General features: G+C 35.9%; 1 protein-coding gene and 1 non-coding gene across 3 annotated transcripts in view; both read right to left on the bottom strand.

Moving 5' to 3' along the window:
• NALCN (sodium leak channel, non-selective) overlaps positions 1-26,699 on the bottom strand; it is a 380,160-nt gene that overhangs the window by 150,435 nt on the left and 203,026 nt on the right. The window lies entirely within an intron of this gene.
• LOC112321566 (U6 spliceosomal RNA) lies at positions 8,235-8,341 on the bottom strand. Its single transcript, XR_002976540.2, has one exon. It is a non-coding gene; the product is annotated as a U6 spliceosomal RNA (small nuclear RNA).

Here is a 26,699-nt window from a genome sequence, read left to right as displayed (position 1 = left end):
TCAGATTGATGTGTTTTCTTCAATGGAGATGTCACCAGTGTGAAAGTGTGTGTTCTTAAGGACTCAATAGAAATAGGGAAAGAGTCAAAACACCTACCAGTACAAAATGAGTTTTAGTAGAAATGAATTTCTTTCTTCAAAAGTAACAGAAAAGTTTATGATTAAGTCCAGTAGATTTAGTTTTGACATACACACCAAAAATTCAGGTGTACAGTTCAGCTGCCTTAGGCACAATCCAATTTAACTTGTTTTGATCTACTACATTAACTTTCATGAACACTCAACTATTATGGATTCAGTAAATGCTCTGGAACATGGAGCTGTGGGATTATAACCTGTTGCTGTGAGATAAGCAATGCAGTCAAGAACATTGTGGTTATCCTCTACTGTTTTCAAAGTCTCAGAAGAATCTCATTTCTGCACAGCTCAGCAACCTGAAAGTTCATACTGTGAATTATATTTGAAAGCAAAGCTTTCTGTACAGTGTGATTCATGTGTTTAAAGCTGCTTACATAAATAAAGCAATGAAAGTGAGTGCCATGAAATACTTTTATTATAGGCTGAAAATTAATTTGTGTCCTGAAGGAAGGGTATCTTGTCAGTTTTGCTGAGATTTTATCAGAAACTTAAATCCAAATGATTGTTTGAGGTTGTGAGGTAAGTACACTTACTGACTTACATTATATTCATGATCTGTGTTCTTTGAAGAGCCTGCTTAGTTTATTTATTCAAACAGGCTTATCAGTAGTTTCTGAAAGTTTAATGTGTTGGGGATTAAAATGAGGGAGACATAATTTGTTCCCTTGAGAAATTTATAATCCAGAATGGAAGAAAAAGGTGAACATGACCAGTTCTAAGAAAGAAAAGAGGGAAAAAATATTATGCATAGGAGAAATATGTATGGTAAAGCTACCCAGAAGCAAGTTAGAAGGACCTATGTATTCCTCTTAGGTAAGTCAAGAACAGGTGTAGGAAAATGGTAGCAATTGACTTTCATGATGAAGATGAGTAGAATTTAAGTGGTGGAGAAAAAGGTGATGAACAAAATACTAGAGTAAGTTGTTTCTTTGAACTACTTTCCCCCTTCTTATGCTCTTTTCCTATCCTGCTGATTTTTCTCACTTTATAGGCTTCTGCCAACTCTTTATAAATTGAGAAGACTAACCTTGTACCTGTCATATGTTTAATGGAGTTTACCTATCATTCATAGAATTTTTGCAAACATAAAATTTTAATTAATATGTGGTCTTATCTGCCATTCCTTTCATTTAATGTATTTTTCTTTTGCCTAAAAAGATTTCTCACATTGAAAGATTAGATAAATATACCCAGACTTTTATTCAATAGGTTACAGTTTCCTCAGTTTATTATTGTGGGGCCGTGCTGGACAAGGCTCCTCCAACCCCCCCAATGGAAGTCTGGAAGGATGGCACCTGACCAGAAAGAATGTGTATTTTTTGGAAATGGATTGTAATTCCCACATTTCCTTTTGGAAGCAGCTTCTTGTCCTGTGTGACTGCTTCTTCACATTTTCTCTCTGCACATACACACTGAGGTAATGTAGTTTAGAGTCACTCATAAAACACGTGGCCCCATTGTTGGGGACCCCTTAAAACAAGTCTCAGACTCAGGGTAATGCGATCCTCCTTGGCCAATCTGCCGCTGCTGGTGATCCCTGAAATGTGAGTAATAAAGGCTATGTCCACTCCATCCAGTCCTCCTTGTGGATTTTTTGGCTTATCCAAATGAGTAGTTGAGATCCCTGGGTTTGACCTCCTGTGTTACAATTATGTTTAATACATTGAGCCACAAATCACTGTTTAAACCAGTTTAAATCTGACAATTTCTGAATTGAAGAACACAGGAGAAGGAATCAAAAGCAGGCTAGATGAAGCAGAGGATCAGATCAGTGAGCTGGAGGACAAGATAGCAAGAAACACACAGAAAGAGCAAGAAAAGGAAAAGAGACACAGAAAGAATGAAGAGAGGTTAAGGGAAATGCAGGACAACATGAAACATAATAATATCCATGTGATAGGGATACCAGAAGGAGAAGAAGAAGAGCAAGCGATAGAAAATGTGTTTGAAAAAGTATTGATGGAAAACTTCCCTAATTTGATGAGAGAAAAAGTCACAAAAATCCAGGAAACACAGAGAGTCCCAATCAAGAGGAACCCAAAGAAGCCCACTTCAACACAAATCATCATTAAAATGTCAATTTTCCAAGGCAAAGAGAGAATCTTAAAGGAAGCAAGAGAAAAACAGGAAGTAACATACAAGGGAGCCTTGATAAGGCTAGCGGCTAACTGCTCAATGGAAACACTCCAAGCCAGAAAGTAATGGCAAGAAATATTCCCAGTAATGAAAACCAAGGGATGGCAACTGAGGATAATCTACCAGCAAGGCTCACAATTAAAGTGGAAGGCCAAATAGGGAGCTTCCCAGATGAAAAGGCTAAAAAAATATACTTCAAGCCAGCTATGCAGGAAGTGCTTAAGGGTCTGCTTTAAGAACAGGAGGAAAAACAGTAATAGAGAGAGGAACACAGGTACAAAAAAATGGCAATGAATAAGTACCTATCAATAATAACCTTAAATGTAAATGGATTAAACACCTCAATTAAGAGACATAGAATAGTGGAATGGATAAGAAATCATGACCCACACATATGCTACCTACAAGAGACCACCCTCAGAACAAAAGACCTACACAGACTGAAAGTGAAGGGCTGGATACAAGTATTCCAAGCAAACAGACTGGGAAAAAAAAAGCTGGGGCAGCAAAACTCATATCAGACAAAAATAGACTTCAAAAAAAGAGCCATAAAAAGAAAGTAACCTCAGAAAGTCACCCAGAAAGTCACCACATAATACTCAAAGGAAGAATCTATCAAGAACATAAACATTGTAAATATATAAGCACCCAACATAGGAGCACCCAAATACATAAAGAAAATCTTGGAGGATTCAAGAAAGATATTGACAGCAACACAATTATAGTAGGGGATTGCAACATCCCACTGTCAAAAATGGACAGATCTTCCAAACAAAATATCAACAAAGATATTGTGACAATGAACACTGCCCTAGATCACATGAACTTAACTGTTAAACATAGAGCCTTTGATTCCAAAGAAGCAAAATACACACTCTTTTCAAATGCACATGGAACATTTTCAAAGATAGACCACATGATAGGACACAAAACAACCCTCAACAAATACAAGAAAATTGAAATCATATCAAGCATTTTCTCCAACCACATGGGACTGAAACTAGAAACCAACCACAAGGAAAAAAACCCAGAACACTAAAACTCATGGAGACTGAATCGCATGCTATTAAACAATGAATGGGTCAAGGATGAGATCAAGGAAGAAATCAAAAAGTTTCTAGAAACAAATGAAAATAAACTCACAACAATCCAAAACTTATTGGACACAGTGAAGGCAGTCCTGAGAGGGAAGTTTATAGAGAACTTTCTACCTAAAAAAGATAGAAACATTTCAAATAAACAACCTAACCCTACACCTACAAGAACTCGAGGAACAACAACAAAGACAGCCCAGAGCAAGTAGAAGGAAGTAAATAACCAAGATCACAGCAGAATTAAATGACATAGAGACTGAAAGCACAATTCTAAGGATCAATAAGTCCAGGAGCTGGTCTTTGAAAAGATAAATGACATTGAGAAACCATTAAGCAGACTCATCAAGAAAGAGAGAGGGCCCAAATAAGCACAATCAGAAATGAAAGAGAAGAGATTACAATTGATACCACAGTAATACAAAGGATTGTAAGAAATTACTATGAAGAACTATATGCTAAGAAATTTGAAAACCTAGGTGAAATGGACAAATTTTTGGAAAAATATAACCTTGCAAAACTCAATGAAGAAGAAGCAGAAGGCATGAACAGACCAATAACAATTGATGAAGTTGAAGCAGTAATCAAAACGCTTCCGACACACAAAAGCCCTGGACCAGATGGTTTCACAGGAGAATTCTACAAAGCAAATGTTAATGAAGAGCTAACCCTTATCCTTCACAGATTATTCCAAAAAATTCAAGAAGATGGAAGACTCCCAAACTCTTTTTCTGAAGCCAGCATCATCCTAATCCCATAAACAGATAAAGACATAACAAAGAAAGAAAAATTCAGGCCAATATTGCTGATGAACATAGATGCTAAAATCCTCAACAAAATATTGGCAAACCACATCCAGCAATATGTTAAAAAGATCATCCACCATTACCTACTGGGATTCATTCCAGGGATGCAAGGATGGTACAATATTTGCAAATCAATAAACTATTATGTCACATAAACAAAAGGAAAGACAAAATCACATGATGATATCAATAGATGTGGAAAAAGCATTTGATAAGGTACAACACCCATTTCTGATAAAAACACTCAGCAAAGTGGGAATAGAGGGAGCATTCCTTAACATAATTAAGGCCATATACGAGAAACCTACACCCAACATCATAGTCAATGGACAAAATCCTAGAGCTTTCCCACTAAGATCAGGAACAAGACAAGGATGCTCTCTCTCACCACTCCTATTCAACATAGTATTGGAAGTCCTAGCCACAGCAATCAGACAAGAAAAAGAAATAAAAGGCATCCAAATTGGAAAGGAGGAAATGAAACTGTCACTGTTTGCAGATGACATGATAGTGTACATGGAAAATCCTATAGAATCCTCCAAAAAACTGCTTGATCTAATAAGTGAGTTTGGCAAAGCGATGGGATACAAAGTCAATATTCAGAAATCAAAGGCGTTTTTGTACACCAACAATGAAATATAAGAAACAGAAATCAGGAAAAAATCCCATTTGATATAGCAACAAGAAAAATAAAATACCTATGAATAAATCTAACCAAGCGAGTAAAAACCTGTACTCAGAAAACTTCACAACACTGAAGAAAGAAATTAAGAAAGACACAAACAAATGGAAGCTTGTACCACGCTCTGGATTGGAAGAATTTTAACATATTCAAAATATCTATAGTACACAAAGCAATTTATAGATTCAATGGAATCCCTATGAAAGTACTAAATGGCATATTTCACAGGTAGAGAACAAATATTTCAGAAATGTATATGAAACCATAAACGACCCCAAATAGGTGCAACAATTTTGAGAAAGAAGAACTAATTAAGAGGTATCTCAAAACCTGATATTAAAGTGTATGACAAGTCTACTGTAATCAAAACAGCCTGGACTGGTGTAAGAACTGACACATAGACCAATGTAATAGAACAGAGAGCCCAGAAATTTACCCAAGTCTCTATGGTCAATTAATATTTGACAAAGGGGGAAGAAGGATAAAATGGAATAAAAATAGCGTCTTCAACAAACGGTGTTGGGACATTTGGACAGCTACATGCAAAAATATGAGACTCGACCACCAACTTACACCATACAGAAAAATAAATTCAAGGTGGATAAAAGACTTAAACATAAGTTGTGACATCATAAAAGTCCTAGAGGAAAACATTGGCAGGAAAATCTCAGACATTTCACACAGCAACATCTCCACTAATATGTCCCCCAGAGCCAGGGACATAAAGGAAAGAATAAACAAATGGGACCTCATCAAATTAAAAGGCTTCTGCATGGCTAAAGAAAACAGCATTAAAATGAAACGAGAACCAACTATATGGGAAAACATATTTGACAATGATAACTCGGACAATGGTTTCCTCTCCCAAATATATGAAGAGCTCACATGACTCCGCTCCAGGAAGACAAACAACCCAATTAAAAAATGGGCAAGGACTTGAACAGACACTTCTCCAAGGAAGACATACAGAGGGCCCAGAGACATATGAAAAGATGCTCAGCATCACTAGCATCAGAGAGATGCAAATTAAAACCACAATGAGATACCAGTTTACACTGGTCAGAATGGCCATCATAAACATATCAACAAACAAGTGTTGGAGAGAAAGTGGAGAAAAGGGAACCCTAGTGCACTGTTGGTGGGAATGCAGACTGGTGAGGCCACTGTGGAAAACAGTATTGAATTTCCTCAGAAAACTAAAAATGGAAGTGCCTTTTGCCCCGGCAATTCCACTGCTGAGATTATATCCTAAGAACACTGAAACACCAATCCAAAAGAACCTATGCACCCCAATGTTCATAGCGGCACAATTTACAACAGCCAAGTGCTGAAAGCAACCTAAGTGCCCATCAGTAAATGAGTGGATCAAAAAAGTATGGTACATTTACACAATGGAATTCTATGCAACAGAGAGAAAATAGGAGCTTATACCCTTTGCAACCACACGGATGGAATTGGAGAGCATTATGCTAAGTGAAATAAGCCATGTGATGAGCAACAAATACCATATTATCTCACCTTTAACCAGGACATAATGTACAAAGGAAAAAAGCAAGCAAAATATAACCAGGGACACTGAAAGTATGAACAATCTGACAGTAACCATAGGGGAGGTGGGTGGGGATAATGGGGGAAAGGGTTTTCAGGAACTACTATAAAGGACTAATTGACAAAACCAAGGGTGAGGGTGGAGTTAGGGAGGGAGAGGGGTTTGGCTGGGGCACCGGGGGAGGAGTGGTGTGAAAATGCAGACAACTGTAAATGAACAACAATAAAATATTTAAATAAATAAATAAATAAATAAGTTTAAATCTGGAATTTATTTTAGTATAAGAAAGGAAACAAATTAATCTTATTTTTCTTTTCAATAGATGATCAGTTGATTCTATGCAATTGAAAAATCTATGTTTTCTTCATTAATTTGAATAACTTCTTTGTCATATATTGAATATGCCCTTGTTTTGTGCTGTATTTCTAGTCTTTCTATTCATTTCCATCAATCTATTTCATCTCCAAATTACCTAAAATCATACATTTTAATAACTGCTCATGTTACTAGCTCCTTCTCATAACTTTTTATTCTTAGAGTTCTTTTATTTGTGTTTATGTTAGTTTCCCCATAACAACATTTCATTTTATTCACTGAGATCACATTAGTCTAAGAAAAATTGATATATTCTCAGTGTATCTTCCAATCTTGAAGAAAGGCATATCTTTTCATTTATTGTCTTATTTATTTATTCATTTATTCATGAAATAAAACAAAGATTTCTTCTTGTATAGTTTCTGCTCATTTCTAGTTCAGCTTTTCAAAATTTTAATTAAGGTAATAAGACATGATTAAAATATTTCATAGTAAGGAAACCTGAAGATGAGTTTCTTAAAGAATAATAAACAGCTGTAGCCTAGGTATTTCAACCCCACTTGTCAGAGGCCACCAGTTTTAACAATTTATTTTTTTCACTTCTGCTGGTGGTCTCCAGATCCCTATTCAGTATTACTTGATCTATCCACTTTAGACATAGACTTCTGCTATGATATGTGAAGATTTAGTTCAGACACATCACTCTTGACTTCACTTGACCACTCTCACGTTTTGTACATAAATCTCTATTTCTATTCCATCAAACTGACAGAATGGCTTGACATCATACTATAATTATGAAGGTCTCAGCAGTGCTGCTCATCCCACTACCTTCCCCTTCTCTCATTTCCTCCATCTTTGGTCATGTGTTTGCTTATATCCTCAAACTCAACAATATTTACATTTTGTTTCCAGTCATAATAGAGTCTTCCAGGCTTGTCCGTATATTGACAATCAATAGAGTGATAGTCAATATGTTGACTATGAAAATACTGTTCACTGTTTAGTCCTGTAATGTTCTAAGACAACACTTCCTCCTCCAGGGTACCAATATTATGACATGTTTGGTACTAGAAGGTAAATTTTCAAGGTTAAATGAAGTCCCCTTTCTTACTTTCCTGTAATTGCTCAAAATCTGGCCCAATTTAATTCATTTTACATGAACCATCCCTTTTGTATACAATTTTTAGTTTAGTTCTGTTTTATTTCTGCTGATACTTTCTGATTATTTTTCTTATAATCCATTGAGAGAAGAAATATATGCTTTCTCCTTCTACCTGTAGTAGCTTCCAGATTCTCACACATTTTACCTGTTGTTTAAATTCCAAAGAGATGAATAAATTCCACTCTTACTCTCCTACAAATGTTCCTCTGGGAGCCTTCAATTACCCTGAAACAATATAATCCTTATTTTCATAGACTGGAGTCCTCTTACTATCTGTTTTAATTTAGATGAATTACTTTCTTGACCTGTTCTACAGTTGTCAAAGTCTTCATTTTTAAGTTTCTTTTCTTTTTTAAATATGGAATGCTTCATGAATTTGCGTATCATCCTTGCGCTGGGGCCATGCTAATCTTCTCTGCAAAGTTCCAATTCTAGTATATGTGCTGCCGAAGCGAGCACCATTTTTAAGTTTTTTATCTAGACCCTCTATTCTCTCCAATATAGTGTCAGATAATGATTCCAGAATCTCAACCCCACTCACTAGAGTCCTCTTATGTCATTATGAAGGGAGGGATTTGCAGGGAGCGAAATAGAGCTGAGGTTAAGGACAATCATATTTGAAATATCAAGCTTCAGATATTTCTTCAATTCAGGTAAATTCTGGAAATTTTTATTGCTTCCAGTCAGTCCCAGGTATCTTTTTCTTTATTCACTGGCTTCTCCAGCCATCATTTTCTCACTACACTGAGGGTAAATACAAGTTAATTTTGCTGGTTTTTGTCTTCTGTGTTGTGAATGAGAAACTGTGGCTCTCCTTATCTCTCCTTCCAAAGGCCTCTTGTCCCCTCCTGTCTGCTTTTTTCTTCTTTCTTCTCCATAGTTTCATTATGTTAAATGTTTATTATAGGAGAGAATTAGTTTTCAGAAATTATGATTATCTTTCTTTCACTCTCAAGCTTTCTTCCCAGTTGGAAAAATAAAAATTGTGAGAAGTAGCAGTTTACCTTGTTTCTAGTAAAACGGGCTGGAACAAGTGACGTCCATACTTGAGGGATTCCTGTTGTCTTTTTCAAGGACTCTGCACTTGCTCGAATCCCAAGTCTCCTTAAAGTGAGGAATATGACTACATGCTTTATGATTTGCCTTTCCAAGTTGATTTCTGCTCAACTTCTTCTGAAAGACAGGCTTTAGGCATGAGTCTAGGGTTCATTCTCCCTCTCTTTCCCAGTAACTGCTATTCAACAATAATAATATGAAATTGTGGCCCTTCTTTGTGTGGTTATTGCTGGTGTAACTTTTTCAGCTGAAAATAGTTATTTTACTAATTTCTGTAGGTTTTAGGGACAGATTTTACTGTTTTATTGCTATGCTTTTTCTGTAATTTCACTTTATTTTGCTACTTTACTTCTCAAGTCCAAACTTAAGATATAAAACAACTTTGTTTCCAAGTGCTTTTTCATTTTTGTTTCTAATGACTAGATTGTAATGGGGTGCAGCCAGGGCCCCCCAAAATGGATTTGTAATGGGGTCCAGAACTAGGGGTGTCCAGGAAATATGAAAATATAGGATATCCTCTCCCCTACAAGTCTGGACTGGGGGATGGGACACATGGAGTAGAGCCATTGAGAGTTATTTTGCATATCACAGTTGACCAGCTTCATACCTGATAGACAAAAATGGTTATTTTACATGTCTCTAACTTCTGGCTAGCTTCATAGATATGTTAAGTAGCTGTGGCCACGCTATGAGCCAGGGAGATAGGAATGACTTCCTCCCATGCTATAACTGGGAAGCAGCTCACCCCAGTTATAGCACCTGCATGTGAGCTTGGAGATGGCTCCTCCACAATAGGGGGTCATGCCTGTCCAGACTAACTATGGCAACCAAGAAAGGCTAGAAAAATATGGGAATGAGGGCAGGTGTAGTAGACAGTGGGAGGATTCAGAAATGGGGTTGCAGAGGAAGATTTGCATAGGGATTTAAACCCAGGCACAGCAGGGGAAAACAGGTGGTTTTGGGGCTCCCTTAGCTGCATGGTTTAGGAAGCAGGAAAGGAAGATGTAGCATCCATGCAGAGCTCTCTCTTGGTAGTTTGGAAGAACGCAGGAGAGACATTGTAGGGAAGGAAAGGAGTGAAAGGACTCTTGATGGTGGGCCATGAGAAGGTGTCACGTGGGTTTGGATTAAGAACCGGAGATCCCGGCAACACAGCTGATGGTGCTGGCAACCATGAGAGGCCTGCCAACTGAGCTCGGATTACTGGGAAGATCCAGGAACTAGCTGAGCTACAGACTTCTATTTTTTTCCTGTGACATAGTACCCCTGGCTGGGCAAAAGGGGGAAGGAAGGACTGTGTGTGTTTGTGGGTGTTTTAAGGGACTTTGGGATTTTAACAAAGACATTAAGTCATTACTCTTAACCTGTATAACTTTTGAATAAATAGTTCCTTTCCTTTTCACTAAACTCTGACATTGAGAGCCATCATTACAATTCCATGGCAGTGGGGAAAGAATCCAGTGTCAGAGGGACTCCGTAACCCCTGGGTCCGTTCTATAACATGAACACATAAAACATCACTATCCAGGTTAAGCCCTCTTCATATGACAGGTGCTTGGTCACAGGTAACTGAATCAGCGAAGAGCAGTGAAACTGAGAATGGGTCAGTTGCATATGAGGTGATCTGGAACAAAAACGTCTGCCCCACCAAGGAAGCGCTAAATCAAACAAAAATATCTCTGATGAATTTCAAATGGAACTTGCAGCAACAATAGCAATACCAACAAAAACACATTGTTAGCAGTAGGAAATGGAGGTGAATAATGAATGGAGATTGGCTATGCAATAGAGTAGGAGCAATGGAGGAGTTATTACAAAGTCAGAGTTATAAGCATATTGATATTCGAAGGAAGCAAAACCTCTGAATAAACAGAAATTACCATGGGAAAGAAAATGCACAGAATAGAGAGACTGCAATGATGTTCACTGAATGGAGAAGGAAGGTTTTGAAAATCATAAGCTTGGTGAGCATTCAAATTCTTTGGATATGTGGGAGCACTCAAAGTGTGACAACCAGAGTAAAGAGTAAAAGCCACAAGATCAAAGTAGGAGGAAGTGAGCAGTTGTGGTGATGAGACAGGAGAAAACACATATAAGAGCAGAGAACAGGGGTCTTTGGGTCACTGAAAGGGCCTGAGCATAGCAGTATAGAGACACAAATATCATTACCAACCATTCTCAGCTTCCTTTGCTGCTTTCCCTTCAATTTCCTAACCTGTAAGTGTTGAAGAGCTTCAGGACTCAATCCTCAGATCTCTTTCTTTTCTCTCAACACTCACTAACTAGTTGATCTCATCCACTCTAATGCCTTTGAATACCATCTATATACTGATGATGCCCACATATGTATGTCCAGTTCCATACAAATGTCCAGAATCAACTCCATATCTCCACTGGCATATCTAAGGAGAATCTCAAGTCTTGCATATCCCATATTAAACTCTTCGTGCCTCACTCCCTAAACTTGTTCTTCCCACACTCATTCCCATCTTGGAAAAAGACCGATACATTTTTCAAGTTAGAGATGTCTTTGGACCTTCTCATTCCTTCACATCCTACGTCTAATATATCAGGAAATCCTGCTAACTCCAACCCCGATTCTTTGCCTCATTTCCACATCTATCCTCAATATTCATTGATTTTACCACTCATACAGATAATAATTTCTCCCTAAGAAGGTCTACATTTTGGTGCTTTACTTTCTGGCCATTGACTAAGATTGGGAGATCTGAATTACAGTTAGATCACCAGAGGGAGAAGAAAGGGGAACAAATAAGTATTTGCATGGCTTCTCTTTTATCTGAATTAACAACCCTTGGACACCAGTCACAGGTGGGGCAAACAACATCTCTTAGCTCATGTTCCCATTGAGCTGCTGAGGGACCTTGACATAGTTTTGGAGAAAGAAGCAGGTTCATAAGTGACAAGACATCCTTTTCTTTCTCAAGGCTTCAGGGATCCAGTTTTGACCACAAATCTCATTCTGATAGACCTTCTTAGAGTTAGAAGCAAGGGTATTTTCCAATGCTGAAATAAACATGCTAAAAGTGTTTATCCAGATCTTGCAAAGTAGTTCTTAAACTTTTACAAAATATGTTATAAATGCCCTTAGATAATCTGATGACACAATGCAGGTTTTGAGTTTTTAGTATGTGTGGATATCAATTTAGGTTAAAAACAATTAGATATTTTAAAAAGTAGGATGGGTAAACACCTTAAGTTTTGGTCCATATATAGTGAGTGGAACACATAGTATAATTTTACTTGCAATTACATATCTAGATATATTTTTATGTGTATAAAAATGCTTTAAAACCCATACAATATACTTGAAACAATAAAATAGGAAAGACTGAGGAACTAGGATAGTAGATAAATACTCTTATTGAACTTTTCAAAGTAAAAGCATTATCAGGATATATTTTACACATCATAAAATGTAACTTTTAAAATGTACAATTAAATGGTTTTTAGTTTATTCACAGTGTTGTGCAACTATTACCACTAACTTAAGAACATTTTCATCATCTCCCCAAAAACCTTTTTTGCCCATTAGCAAGTCACTTCCTATTCGTCTCTCCTCCAGCTTTTGGCAACCAACAGCATATCTGTCTCTATGGCTTTGTCTATTCTAGACACTTTCTATAAATGGAAGCTTACAGCATGTGATCAGGGTTCATCCAGTGTTGTAGTATGTACCAGTCCTTCATTACTTTTTGTCACCACATAATATTCTATTTTATGGACATCCCACATTTTAGCTATTAATCAGTTCATAAAAATGGGTTGTTTTTGCTTGTTGCTTATTATAAATAATGCTTCTATGAGCATGCATGCACAGGTTTTAATGTGAAGCTGTATTTTTATAAATTACTTTTTACTCAATATACTTTCTACTGTTTGTATTAAAATACACATTAAACATTTTTCTTTTACTTTAAAATATACACATTAAAAGTTATTAAATGTGATGAATACAACAAATATCATTGATGTACAACTTTTATTTTACAATATCACTTGCATCTATTTTATTTATCTTCAGCTATTTTAAAGAACTCTTCTATAAAAGATTTGCTTTCAAGATGAAACCTACTTGACAGCTCATATAGTAGCTCAAACTCTTTTACTGAGTTTCCCTGCTGTGTCTTACCACTAGTCAGCCCTAAAAGAGAAGATTTATCTTAATGGTATTCAATGAGTGAAAAAGTGACAAGGCTTTTATTTTAATTGCTTTAATTATTTATCTGCTGAATCTCCTTTCTTTCTTTTTCCCCACTTAAATGGCAATAGTATGTGGATGAGTTTTATCTTCTGAAAAACTCTATGACCTTATAATTCTTTAATATTTTGTTGTATAGTTCCCTTTATTTAAAACTTTCTCAACTATTCAAAGCTTTTCAGTATTTAACATGACTTTACTATATACATAGTAAATTGTTGCACCTACCTAGTGTTGGAGTTAAATTTCTAAAAAGTGCATTGGTTGGCAAAATCATGACTGATAAGATCAAGGTCTTATGAAGAATTAGGGGTTGCTAAAAACCAATACAATAGCATTAAATGTTTTTAAAGACCTACAATAAATAAAAGCTCTAAGAGTCAGCATTTACTGTGGCCAAACTAAGTTGTTTATGAATAAAAATAAAAATTCTGTGTATTTGAAATTTGGAATAAAAACAAAGAAGTGTAATGTTAAAGCCACCAACAATAGCTATTTCTTGACTTGAAATTCCTCCTTCTCTGGCTTAGATGAATTTCCATGATCCATCAATTCAATTACACTCTTTTCAGTTCTCTAAACCGCATTTCTCTGTCTTGTTTGCCAAACTCTCAGAAAAAATGCCAACTCCTAGGTGATTCTAATTTTCCATGGCTGCACATACCCATCTTGCTTCACTGTGGAGAAAGTTACACCACAGGGAAATGGGCTCCTTTCCACCACAGCCTCCCAAGGAGACTCACAGCACTGCCAGGCAAGCCTCCTGTTTTCTTCAGTGAATGCTCTATCAGCCACAAGAAGTTCTTTACCTTTCAAAACTTCTTCACCTTTTCCAAACTTGGCCACCTCATCTCTGCCCTCACTCTCAAGAGATGACATTCTGAGAAGGAACATCTAAGGACTACAGTTGAAGATAGAGGTTTCGTGGGGTGAGAATAGGGACTGTGACCCTTTGTGTCAGAGGTCAGAGAGGCAAAGAACAAAGCCTTCAGTTCTGCAGTCACAAGGCTAAGTTTGGGAATAAATCACTGACTGGTTTATTAGCTCTGGGTAAACACCAGTCTTTGAGGAAGATGACACCAATCTTTCTCAAGTATGTGATCATATCAACACTCTCTGAAGATTGTTTTGAGAATCAAAATAAATAAGGTATATGTGAATACTCTGTGAACAGTAAAGTACTATACAAATAATATTTTAATACTTTAAAAAATCTGTCTGTAACAAATTATCCCGAGCAAAACAAATTCTATTATACTAGTTAAATTTTTCAGAATTCCTATATATTTTATATGGCAAAACTTTATAGGTCAAATACAGTGTGATTCCATTTTTATAAAGCACAAAAATAGGTAGAGTAAACCATTTATATATTAAGAAGATACGTCCTTTATATACATGATTTTGAAAGTGTGACAGTGTTTTTGATGATATCATTTTACTTCATTTTTGAACTGAACAATTCCTGACATACCTTCTAGTTATAAGTATCTGGTATTCTGCGATCTATTCATCGGTACTGGTAACCAATTAAAAAACTTTGTTTTTGTATGATGTACTTTCCAGTCCATTTTCCCAGACTCTATCTTACCTGTAAAAATCATAGAAAAAGGCTACAAACAAAAGTGAATGTTTTGTTACTAATAGATACTACAAATTGCACTTATAGTGTCTTTTGGTGCTATCAATTTATCATAGTATTTAATAAACAGCAAAAATTATGATGTTAGCAAGTGGACTGAAAATAGAGAGCTAAGCAAATAAGGTGCTCTACTCTGTCTTAACTCATCACATATACTACAATCTTAAAATACAATGGAACACTGACTGAATTTTGTTGTAAGGCCCTATTCTGGAGACTTTAGTTATTAGTGACTTTTAAATGGAAAAGTTTTCAGTGACATATATATATATATATGTCTCTGTATGTGAAATCTTTGGAATTTGAGGCCTTTTGAATCAATTACTATTGTAATTAATAAGTGAACTATATAGAATATTAATTTCTGTAAAATGATTATTCTGTGACTTATTCTTTATGGTTTGGGAAAAAAGGTTGAAACGGGTGGTTTCAATTAATTGCATGACTGCCTTTTATTTTGGCAAGGAATGCCAAAACATTCTTTGCTTTTTTAAAAAATGAATCCACATTATTTGCTTTCATAATTCCTAAAATATGCTTGTTGCTAAGCATTCCATTTAAATGAACAGAAAGAGAGAAGGGGAAAAGCTGTTTATTGGTCAAATTTATGGAAAAGTCTTACTGAATCTAGACTAATGTAATTGGCCTTAAATGTCAAAATGAGTTTGAACATAATTAGAAACAAAGTAAACATCAAAACATTATGCCTATTCCAGCAGCAAGTTACTTTAAGTACAGTCTACTCTTAAATACAATTTCAAGAGTAAAAGGAAAGATGGCAGAAGCTCATTTTCAAAAACCAATGAATTTTTTCCGATTATAAAAGTGTGTGTAGGTGTTTCTGATTGTCTCTTATTTTTTAAATGTTAGCTATTCTTTGGCTAATGTTTACATATAACAACATAAATGAGAATGTAGTCAAAGTCATGGATTTGTACAGTATCCTAGGGTTTCATTCAGTGTAAGTGAATAAAGACAAAAGAGACACTGAGCCATGACTAGTATTGATATGGTGTCTTACAGCTCCCAAAGCAACAAATTGTTCATTATTTAGAATAAAATTAGCAATAACTCTGAATCAGTTACTGTACATACTGTAGCTGCTATTATAGATGAGAAACTGAAGTTCAGAAGCTTTACATGATTAGCCTAGGTATGCAGGTAGCAAATGGCATTGCCAGGTCTCTAGTGGAGTCTATTGACTTCAAATTCCTGCTGTCCTTTTGGACTTTACGGGTGTAAGACATCTTGAGATCTAATAATTGCCAATCTCTTTTCATTATCTAAATTACCAAAACAAATATTGTACATGCCAAATCTAAGCAATATTTAGAATTTTTAATCTCTTTTGTCTAGCACAGTACTGGGTACACATCTGAAACTATATTATGCTTGACTAATTAATGAAAAACAGATATTGCCATCATTTTTCATACTTTGTTAGAATAAGCTCTACTTATTAACATTTTCCATGCGAAAAGGATATAACCTTTTCATATTCATGGGAGTCTAAAATTACAGAATCAATTTTAATAATAAAAATAGTTTAATAAAGACTGATATGTTTAAGTTCCTATATCAGAAACACTAATTTTAAGGAAAATATCAAGATGAACTGAATGAAGTTATAGTTTCCCCCTAAACAATCTTTCTTGCCAAGCATGATGTTTTTAGTTGAAAGATATAATTCCCATCAATTATGTTAAAATAATATTGAAATGCAACCATCTAGTTGATGGAACAAACAGCTGTGAAAATGAGACCTGTAGATTTATGCAAATAGCAGACTTCTGAATTAATTTTCTTCAGAGAACAAACTATCAAAATTTTTGAAGTATTTATGCCCTATTTCTTAATTAGCAATATTGCTAATGTCAGTCATATTAAATTTTCATAATGTAAATGATGTGTTTTATTGGCAAATACGTGCTATAAAATTGTAGATGAGAGTTGTCACTTTACTTTGGTGCAATAAAGATTTAATTACATAAAGAAAATAGATCTGCTAAAAACACAGATGTATAACCTATTGTTAAATAAACTGAGAATTTTAAAAGAAATTTCTGTAACTAAAATTCTACAAAGTCTACATAGCAAACCTCTTGTTTTCATACTATCCATTTGAGTAAATATGTTCAAAAACAAGGTTTTTCTCCTTGATTTCAAATACAAAGCAGATTAGTTAAGAAATGCTTATATTTTGCATTTTAAAAATATTGTACTTTAGAAAGTTTGTTTATTGTTTGTTCTCCTTTAATTGGCTTTGATTTCTCATTTCACTAAGTTCACAAAGGTATTTCCTGAAAATTCCATTGCCTGCTTTTTTCTTTTACAAACATGAATTTCAAAGTCTTGCTTTGACTTTGATAGTGCTTATTTAATACTCTAACACTTAAAAAATATGAGGTAGTTATTTACAAATAAATATCTATAAAGCTGATTTTACAAGTCATAAACTAAAATTAGTCTTATTATACAACTTGCATATCTGTTTAGAATGTATATATCTATGTAGGTCTAAAGATATATGTTACTTATTTAATAATATATGCTATTTATATGAACCTACATATATGTACTTTTCTTTTTTAAAAATTTTACCTGTCATGTTTGTTATTTTAAAAATATTACATCATTATTTTTCTTACTGATGTGTAATTATAAATTAAGGTTTTTATATCTATTCATGTAATCATTCATCTTCTTACTTATTTCCATTTTTTAAACCAAGAAGGCATTTACTGTACAAAATTTGGAAATATCAAGTGGTATAAGGAATAAAATAATTTACTTATAATTCAAACAACAGGTTGCATATACTTTTGAAAATTTACTTTAGAATTTTAAAATTCTACCTGTTTTTTTTCTAGGCATATGTATATGTACTTGAAACAAAATTGAATTCAGTTGCCAATATAGTGCTATCTTATGCTTTTTTGTTTAATTTTTTATCATCATCTATGTCACTTATGACAACTCATTACTTATTCTGTAAAAATATAGTTTTCATTACTGTATGTTACCATATGTAAAATTTACTTAAACATTCCATTATGTTGAACATTAAAGTCGTTTCAAAATTTTCACAGTGGCAATTAAAGCTACAATGAGCATTATTTGAAGACTAGCCTTTGTATTTATGGATATTTTCATGGGATAAATTTATATAAATGCAATTATTAGGTGAAAGAGTAAAAATGCTTTTTAGTGTCTTCATACATAATGAAAAGCTGCTTCCCAGTATTGTCATACAAAGGTTCGTTGATATGTGCAATATGTAGTAGCATTTCCTGCCAGCAGTGTGCATTATTAATGCTCAACCTCCCACCAACAAAAAATAACAAACTTTGTTCTTTTTATAATTGACATACATTATAAATTAAGGGTTTACCTTCATCTTTTGCTTTTAAAAATTATTTATGGTGGTTATTTTTTGCTTGGTTGAAAATTCAAATGTATTCTTCTTTCAGGCCTAGAAAGTCTGTGACTATCCAAGATTGAAGATAATATTTTCTTTTTGCTTTCTAGATTTTCATACTTCAAATGTCCTTGCTGTAATTCATTGCAAAAGATTATTTTAAAACATTATATGAAGGGCTCTGATATCCGCAACATTACTTGTCTAATAATAATTAGTTTTTTAATCAATTATTGTGATACTTTCCTTGTTATGTTTTTTAAAAGAATGTGCAGGATTGCCCATTTGTTTGTATTTTTATCCCTAAATCATACTCTCTTAATTATCATAGCCTTATAGATTTTCTTGTTTTTTATGATACTCCTCACTGCTTCTTTTTAAATAATATATATGGTGTGGGGAAAATACTTTTTATATGGAGATTACATTACATATATGTGGATATTTATGTACAGATATCCATGCCTCTTTCTCTCTCTATATATATATCTATGAAAAGTTCTTGTTATAAGGGCCTCACATGTAAAAAGTGCTCACATACAGTAATTATTACTATAAATATAATGATCTGAGGGGAAATGTCTCTCTAGATTTAATCAGGAATGATAATGTTTATGCTCCTCTAGGAACTAGTTTGTTTTTACCTAAAAATTATTGTTTATCTATTTATGTAAGTATATATTTGCTGGAAAAATTAGTCACACTTGGCCTGAACTCCAAAAAACATGGAAATTCTCATGGTGCATTTTTGTGTTTTGGGTCTCGTTTTGTCTTCCATTGTAATTTTGATTTTGTTTTCCTTTTAGATTCATTCTTTTAAATTTTGCTTAAATATATTTCACATAGCTATAAACTTTTTTGGACACATAATATTCCTTTGGGATAAGGCAAAATATAATCAACATTTCTTTTCATGTATTGTTGAATTGGCAGCAATTAAGACAACTTAAATATTTTTTGTTTTGTTGAATAACACAGTAATACATTCTTCCTCGTGCTCCAAGATAATGTACCCTTTCTCTTATTTTGCCATTTCATAATCCCTCTATTTTATTTACTTCCTCTTTTCACTCAACTCAAAACAAAGCATTTTATCCAAAAAACAGGAAATGTGCCATTTGTCTACACTGTTAGTGACATTCTCTTTTGGTCATTCATATTAATATGCATACTTTATTGTCAAAATTCTAGAGTTTTTCTTAGAGAAATATATCCAGAACATTTCTGTTAGATTGAGGTGGGCTTGTTGTTCTTTGTCCACTGCCTTTCTCCTGGAACTATGAGTTGAATTATAAATTATGAGTGGCATATAAAAAACTAAAACAATAGAAGCAATACACAGACCTAAGTCTGAGCTAACTACCAAGGTTCTCTCTATAACTAACTAGTCCTTGCCTGTACTGTTTTCCCTCTTTAGTATCGCACAATTCAAGATTATAGTAGCATGCACCTATTTACTTCCTTTTGCCCACTACAGCTCCCCTGGCCCCTTCCCTGGATTCTTCCTACTCACATACTCAGCTACATGCATGCTTTCTCACATGCACACACATATTTTATCCCATTATGTTTCCTGAAAATTCAGGTTCTAAAATTGGTTTATAGACAGATGTTTGACAAGCTGGAGAGAGCCCTCTGCAGAGATAGGCAGTTCAGTCATGGTTCACTGAAACTCTCAAGGGTTTGGCAGTGAAGAAAGAATAAATCTACACATCACTCATTAAATGGCTCTGTGTTTAGTCTCATATATGAAATAGTTAATAAAGCTATTTAAGATTCTGGCGGCAATTTGGTAGTTGGTCTTTGTTCTCTGTAATATATTGTTTTACTTCTTGTATTTTTATGGAAACTTGCAAAGGACTAACAAACAAATATTTTAAACTGGAATTGGGGCCTATTTTTAAACTTTCCATGCAATACAGAAAGCTGAGTACTTACTGTTGAGTTAATGCTCCAATAATTTACTGAGGGACCCTTGTTTATTGGGCTCTCTGATTATTGCTAGGAATTCAGTGTGTCATGCTAAGTTGTATTTGCTTACCATTTAAGAACAATACTAGCTGTTACTACTTGTTGATTGCCTGTTACATTGAAGGTACTTTGTTAACTTGCTTGTGTATTTCATATCCTTTAACCCTCCTAATAATCCTCTAGAAGATGTACTATTATTCTTCTTTTACTGATGAGGAATAGTATAGTGCCGTGAGAGAATAGTAGAAATGTCTGGCTATAGACTATTTTTTTTGTAGGCAAGACTTAAGAAAACATTTAATAATATGAGGGAGACCTCCCCAAAATGGAATTATCTTCTGGGGGGGCAGATCCCTTGTAGTACAGTCTTCCCCTGCTAGGTAAGTGTTCTAGGGACCCATCTGTATCAGTGCACCAGCTGGCTTTGTTGTGAGAGGCTGCATTTGGCTTCAGTGAATGTTTTCTTTGAAGACCCTTTCAATGTGTTTGCCCATTTCACGATGGGTGATTTACATGTGCACCTACCCTCAGTATACTGAGTGTTCTTCCAGTTTTGACCAAAACCAGCATGACCCCCATGTCCCACCCTCACTATTTACCTGATCTTGCCCTAGCCAACTTTTTTTTTGTTTGTTTCCCTGGATGAAAAAAAGTCCTCAAAGGGAAATGTTTTGCCAATGTGGAAGAAATGACACAAAAAACAGCAGAAGCACTAACAGGCATCAAAAACTGTTTTGAGCAGTGGAAAAAACAGTGTCAATAGGTGTATTGCATTAAATGGAGAGTACTTTGAAGGTGACTGCAGTTTAAACATGTAAGAATAAATACACTATTTTTTAATAAATAAATTCTGGATTTTGGGCCTCCCCCCCATATTGTCACCTTTGTATCGGTGAAAATAGATGTAAAGGAACTCATTTTAGCTCCTCAGACAAATATTATTCATTAACGACTCTCATTTATTTTTGAAGTTGGTGTAATAGAGAAGGTTGATTATTAAAATAATATTATTGGAGTGTGGAATTAATAGTTGAACAGCTACTAAAAGATGATTGGTAGAAAACCACCAAATATTATGATGAGTTGCAAAAAGAGTGCATGTCTGAGATTAGAATATAAAGATGCTTTGTTTAAAGAATGTAATAATTCCAATAATTGCAGTTCAGTGGACCAATGACGTCCTCACACAGTGACAGGAAAAGATCATCATCTCAGTGTGATTCATGTTGCCTTAAAATCATCCTTTAAAAGTAAGTGCACAGTATAAAATTTTATCACAATGCCACTGATGAATCACCACAAACACAAATTTAAATAGGAAAAAATCCTCTCTGATATTATAGCAGGAAGAAAACAAATGTACTTTTACAGCCTTTTTGGAGGGAGATGGTTATATCAAGTTATATCATTATGTTACTTGAAAGTTTAAAGCAAATCGATAGTTTTTATTGTGGAGCTACATCTAGGCAGGCATAACAATTTGGCCCAAAGCCTTAGATGGAGCTGACTTTAAGAGAATCTGGAAAATTTGACACAGTAATTGTCACACAGAAAAAAATTACTTCTCCTCTTGCCCTAAACATGCCCTGAATTCCTGAAATGATCCTAAATTTTTGTTTTTGGTCAACAATAAAAAAATATTGTCCAATGAAAATACCTCCTCAGAGAAATAACATTTCTTCCAGTATGACCTTCCTCAAAATAGCTCTTCTGATATTCTTGAGGAAAAAAAAATAAGAAAGAGTAAAAATCTTCAGTGGCTCCCTGTGTGACAATTACAACCTCTGGAGAGACATTCCATTATCTGGCTCCAGACAGACACTACAGTTCCTTTGTCCTATGTCCTTCCATGCCCTGTGATTTCCCACTGACTTACTCTTCCTGTTCCTTATATGGAATGCTCTCATCTAATGCCATTACATCCCTACCTGTTGAAATTATATGTTCCCCTAAAGACAACTCCTCAAAAAGCTTTGCAGACCTCCTTCCCTGGAAGTAATCTCTTCCTCTTATTAAAATGAAATGATATTTGAAAATACATTGCTCAGTACATAGAGGTTCCCAGAATTTTCAAGTACTTTCCAGGATATCTTTAATGTCATATTTCACTTTCTGGCTTACTTGAGTTCTTTCTTAGGTCTATATGGGATAAATTAACATCTTCCTTATAGTTTCAACTATGATATAAGTTAAAGAAGACAGTACATTTGTTAATGTGTGCATACCTCATAGACTCATCACATGGAGAATGTTTACTGAATTACAAGCAACAATAAAACAGGTACAAGTTTTACTTAGTCTTTATTGTAAATAGATGTATTCAATATTTTCTGACAAATAGATTTCAATGGTGTAGCAGATTAAGGGAGTGTAAATATGAGGATATGAGAATCAAAAGGAGACAATATCCATAAAGCAAAAGAAATGTGAGGCTGCAGATGGTGAAGGCAGATTGGCTGGGCTGGCTTCAGGTTGTGCCTATTAAAAAAATCAACCTACTCATCTGAAAGATAGTCATCAGAGTGTTTTTTCCTTCTCAAAAGTTTATTAGTGAACCTCATTATCTCACCATAGATGAAAAAATTACGAACTCCCAGAAATTCTGTATAAAATGCAACAACTATTCTTTTAAAGACCTAGTTAAAATCCCAAGGAAATCAGGGAACACCAGGATGAAACACTAAGTAGCCTGAGTCAAGAAAAGGCAATCTTAGGTGATTTATGATCTCTGCTAGACTTTGTTTTTTAATGTGCTGTCAGGCAAAAAGTGGCAAAGTCATGGACTCTTGAAAGGTGGATATGTCTAATTGAGATGCTTGCATAAAGCTGGATATTTACTGGGCTTCCTTGGAGGCTGACCAGAAAAAAAATTCAATGGCAAAAGGAAATGAAAAGGGAACTTGTGTATTTTGACCTGGGCACACGCGTATGGTGTCAAATTGCAGCTGGCCCTGCAGAACTGAGGGGGATGGAGTGACTAGTCAATAGTGGTACTGTGGCAATGGGTTTCCTAAACAGAAATTATGGAATACTGTTCCCTATTGAAGCAGGGTGCAGCCAAGAGGAGGGTCCCAAGAGGGGATCTGTAATGGGGTCTAGAACTCAAGGAGTCCAGGAAATATTAGAAATATATATATAGGATGTCCTCACCCCCACAAGCCTGAGCCAGGGGGGATGAGACACATGGAACAGGGCCATTCAGAGCTGTTTTGAGTAGCAAGAGCTTTGCAGCTAACCCCTGGCATGGTCATTTAACATATCTATAACCTTTAACTGGTTTCATAGATATGTTAAATAGCTGTGCCCATGCTTTGAGCCAGGGGGATGGGAGCAAATTCCACTCAAGATGGGACTGGGAAGCAACTCCCCCTGGTTACAGGGCCTGTGTGAGAGCTTGGAGAAGATTGGCTCCAAGCCATGGGGCCACACTTGCCCAGACTTACTATGGCAGCCCAGTAAAGCTGGAAGAATACGGGGATGCTGGCAGGTGTAACTGAATGTAGGAGGAGTCAGAAATGGGGCTGCAAAGGAAGATGGGCGCTGGAATTTAAACCTAGGCATGGCAGCCATAGGGAAGAGAGAACCACGAGGTTCTGAAGCAAGTAGAGAGAAGACCACACGGTTCTGAAGGGAAAGGGGGAAGACCACGCAGTTCTGAGGGGAAAGGAGAGGGCCATGCGGTTCTGAAGGAGAGAGGACCATGGTTCTGAGGGGAAAGAAAGAGGATCACGAGGTTCTGAAGTAAATAGAGAAGACCACGTGATTCTGGAGTGAATAGGAAGGACCATGTGGTTCTGAAGGAAAGGAAGAGGACCATGAGGTTCTGAGGAGAGTGGAGAGGACCATGAGGTTTTGGGGAAGAAGGGAGAGGATCATGCAGCTTTGGCAGAGTGAATAGGAGAGGACCATGTGGTTTTGGAGTGCTTCTTTTTGCACACGGCTTAGGCAACAGGAGAGACTTTGCCAAGAAGAAAAGGGGAGAAAGGACTCTTGCTGGTGGGCCATGAGAAGGTGCCGCATGGCTTTGGATTAACTGGAGATTGCAGCAGCCACACAGCTGATGGTGCTGGGAGCCTGAACCACGGACTTCTGCTTCTTTCCCGAGATACGGTACCCCAACTGGGCACAGGGAGAGGGAAGGACTGTGCATCTGTGAGTATTCTAGAGGACTTTAGTATCTTAATGAAGACATTAAGCCATTACTCTAAGTCTGTGTAACGTTTAAATAAATAATTTCTTTCCTTTTCACCAGTCTCTCGCTTTGAGAGACGTCTTTCCTCTGGCGGTGGGCATTGTGAACCTAGCAGGTGTGCGTGGGGTGGGGGGGAACCTCCAGAGACAGAAAGGGGGGATCCTTTCTGTAATAATTTATCATGAACCACCCCCCAGCCTTGCTCTGTAACACTATCACAGTAGCCACAAAAAGTAAATTTGGGTTAAATGAAGAACTAAATGTTTAAAGTAAGACACAGCCTGACAAGACCAAGTATTGCTAAATTGTGAAGTATAGAACATGCTCATATATTCCTGACACCAAATAAACTGGTAAAAGTATTTTGGAATGCAAGTTTACCAGTATCTATTAAAGTTGAAGATATCCTTATTATAAGACTTAGCAATTCTATTTCTATATACATACCTTAAAGAAATGTTCACATGTACAGAGTTGCACTTGTACAATGTTAATGTGCAACGTGGGGAACCGTTCCAAGCATGGGAAATGTGGCTCAGCCCCCACTCAGAAAAGCCAGTGGGGAGCGAGGTTGGAGGGCAGGAGCCACGTCCATGGATAAGTTCTCCAGTGGGAAATCAGGCCTGCATTGTACCTAGACTGCTATGAGACTTGCTCTTGCTAAAAACTCCCTCACCCTGAGGCAAGCAAATGTTTACGGAGTATCTTTATCTTCCTAAAATCTGGGTTAGACCTTCCAGGTATAGAACCTAGCTGTTTGGACCACTTCTCCCTTTACATTGCAAATGTCCTCCTTAGTCTGCAAAGATAACCACCCAAAACAAACCTTTGCATAGTAAAAGAGGACCTTCTTTGATGTAAGGGGCCTGGAAAAACAATTAAAGCTTGTCAAGGCATCGGTTGTGGCTCTCCCCCCTTGAGGGAGTGGCCGAGGCACTCAGAAGCACTCTCCTCTTGAGAGAGTGGCTGCGCCCTCCCTTTCCCCCCACAGGACCTCTGTAGTGTGTGTGTATGTGTATTTGAATACTGAAACCTCAACAACAGATCTTGCGGGCCGAGATCTGCGTCAGTGCAATGTTCAAAACAGCACTATTTGGAGTAAAAAATTATTAAAAACAGACATTCAAACCCTGCATGCATTAGTTTTCTATATTTGAGTTACAAAATATCACAAATTTAGCAGCTTTGAACAATGCTAGTTTATCATCTCAGTTTCTATAGGTCAGGGGTGTGGGTATGGTATTGTTAGGTGTTCTGTTCTGGGTCTATAGGCTGAAATCAGGGAGTAGGCTGGGCTGTGGTCTCAAGAAGCCTGGGGTCTCCTTCTGCCCTCATTTAAGTTGTTATCAGATTTCAGTTCCTGTGGCTGTAGGACTGAGGGTCCTGCTCTTTTGAATGCGGTTGCCTGGGGGCTGCCCACAGTCCCTAAACAGTCACCCTCAGGTCTTAGCTACAAAGCCCTTCAAAATGAGAGCTTTCTTTTTCAGAGGCAACAGGAAACTCTCTCTTGCTTTAAATCTTTCTTTTCAGGAAGGGCCCATACCCTCTGATCAAGTCAGGCCCACTCAAAATGATCTCATTTTTTTTATTAACTCCAAATTAAGTGATCAGCAACCAATTCAGAGGAGTGAAATCCAATCTATTCCCAATTCCTTCCTAAACCCAAGGGAAAGAAATTCTTCAGCGAGTAACTTATCTTGAAGGCCCACCTTAGAATTTGTCTACCACACAGGAGAATCGGAAAATAATTGTGCAGTATTTATCTAAGTAATGCGTCATATATAATGCAATATAGAGTTGCATAGTATACTACAAGAAAAATAAATAAAATATAGGTACATGTACTCAAATTGACAAATCTCACGAGCATGGGGTTGAGCAAAAAAAACTAATTAGCAGAAGAAACACTGCAGTATAAAACCATGTAAGACAGGTTTAAATTATGCAAAAAGATATGTGATTTTCAGTAGATGCTTATATATTCACTAAAAGCTTAAATAAATGTACTAAGAACATAAATATTAAATTCAGAAAAGTGATTCTCTATGGGGAAGGGAGAAGACTGATGAGGGTGGGGCACTCAGAGACTTCAGATCCACCCCCAATGTGCTTGTTAAACTGAATAATATATTTTATTATTTGTGATGTCTCTTTGCATGCCTGAAATATTTCATGAGAGAAATTAAAAATACATAAAACACAGAATAATATAAAAGTTAATAAAGATTTTAGCAATATTAATTGAAGTAATCATACTTCTGAGGATAATATAAACATTGAATTCATTAAGAATATAGTTAAACTCTAACATCTGGT

This window comes from Desmodus rotundus, chromosome 13 (genome assembly GCF_022682495.2).
Source record: "Desmodus rotundus isolate HL8 chromosome 13, HLdesRot8A.1, whole genome shotgun sequence".
Lineage (NCBI taxonomy): Eukaryota > Metazoa > Chordata > Mammalia > Chiroptera > Phyllostomidae > Desmodus > Desmodus rotundus.
This window is presented reverse-complemented; position numbering and strand designations above follow the sequence as displayed.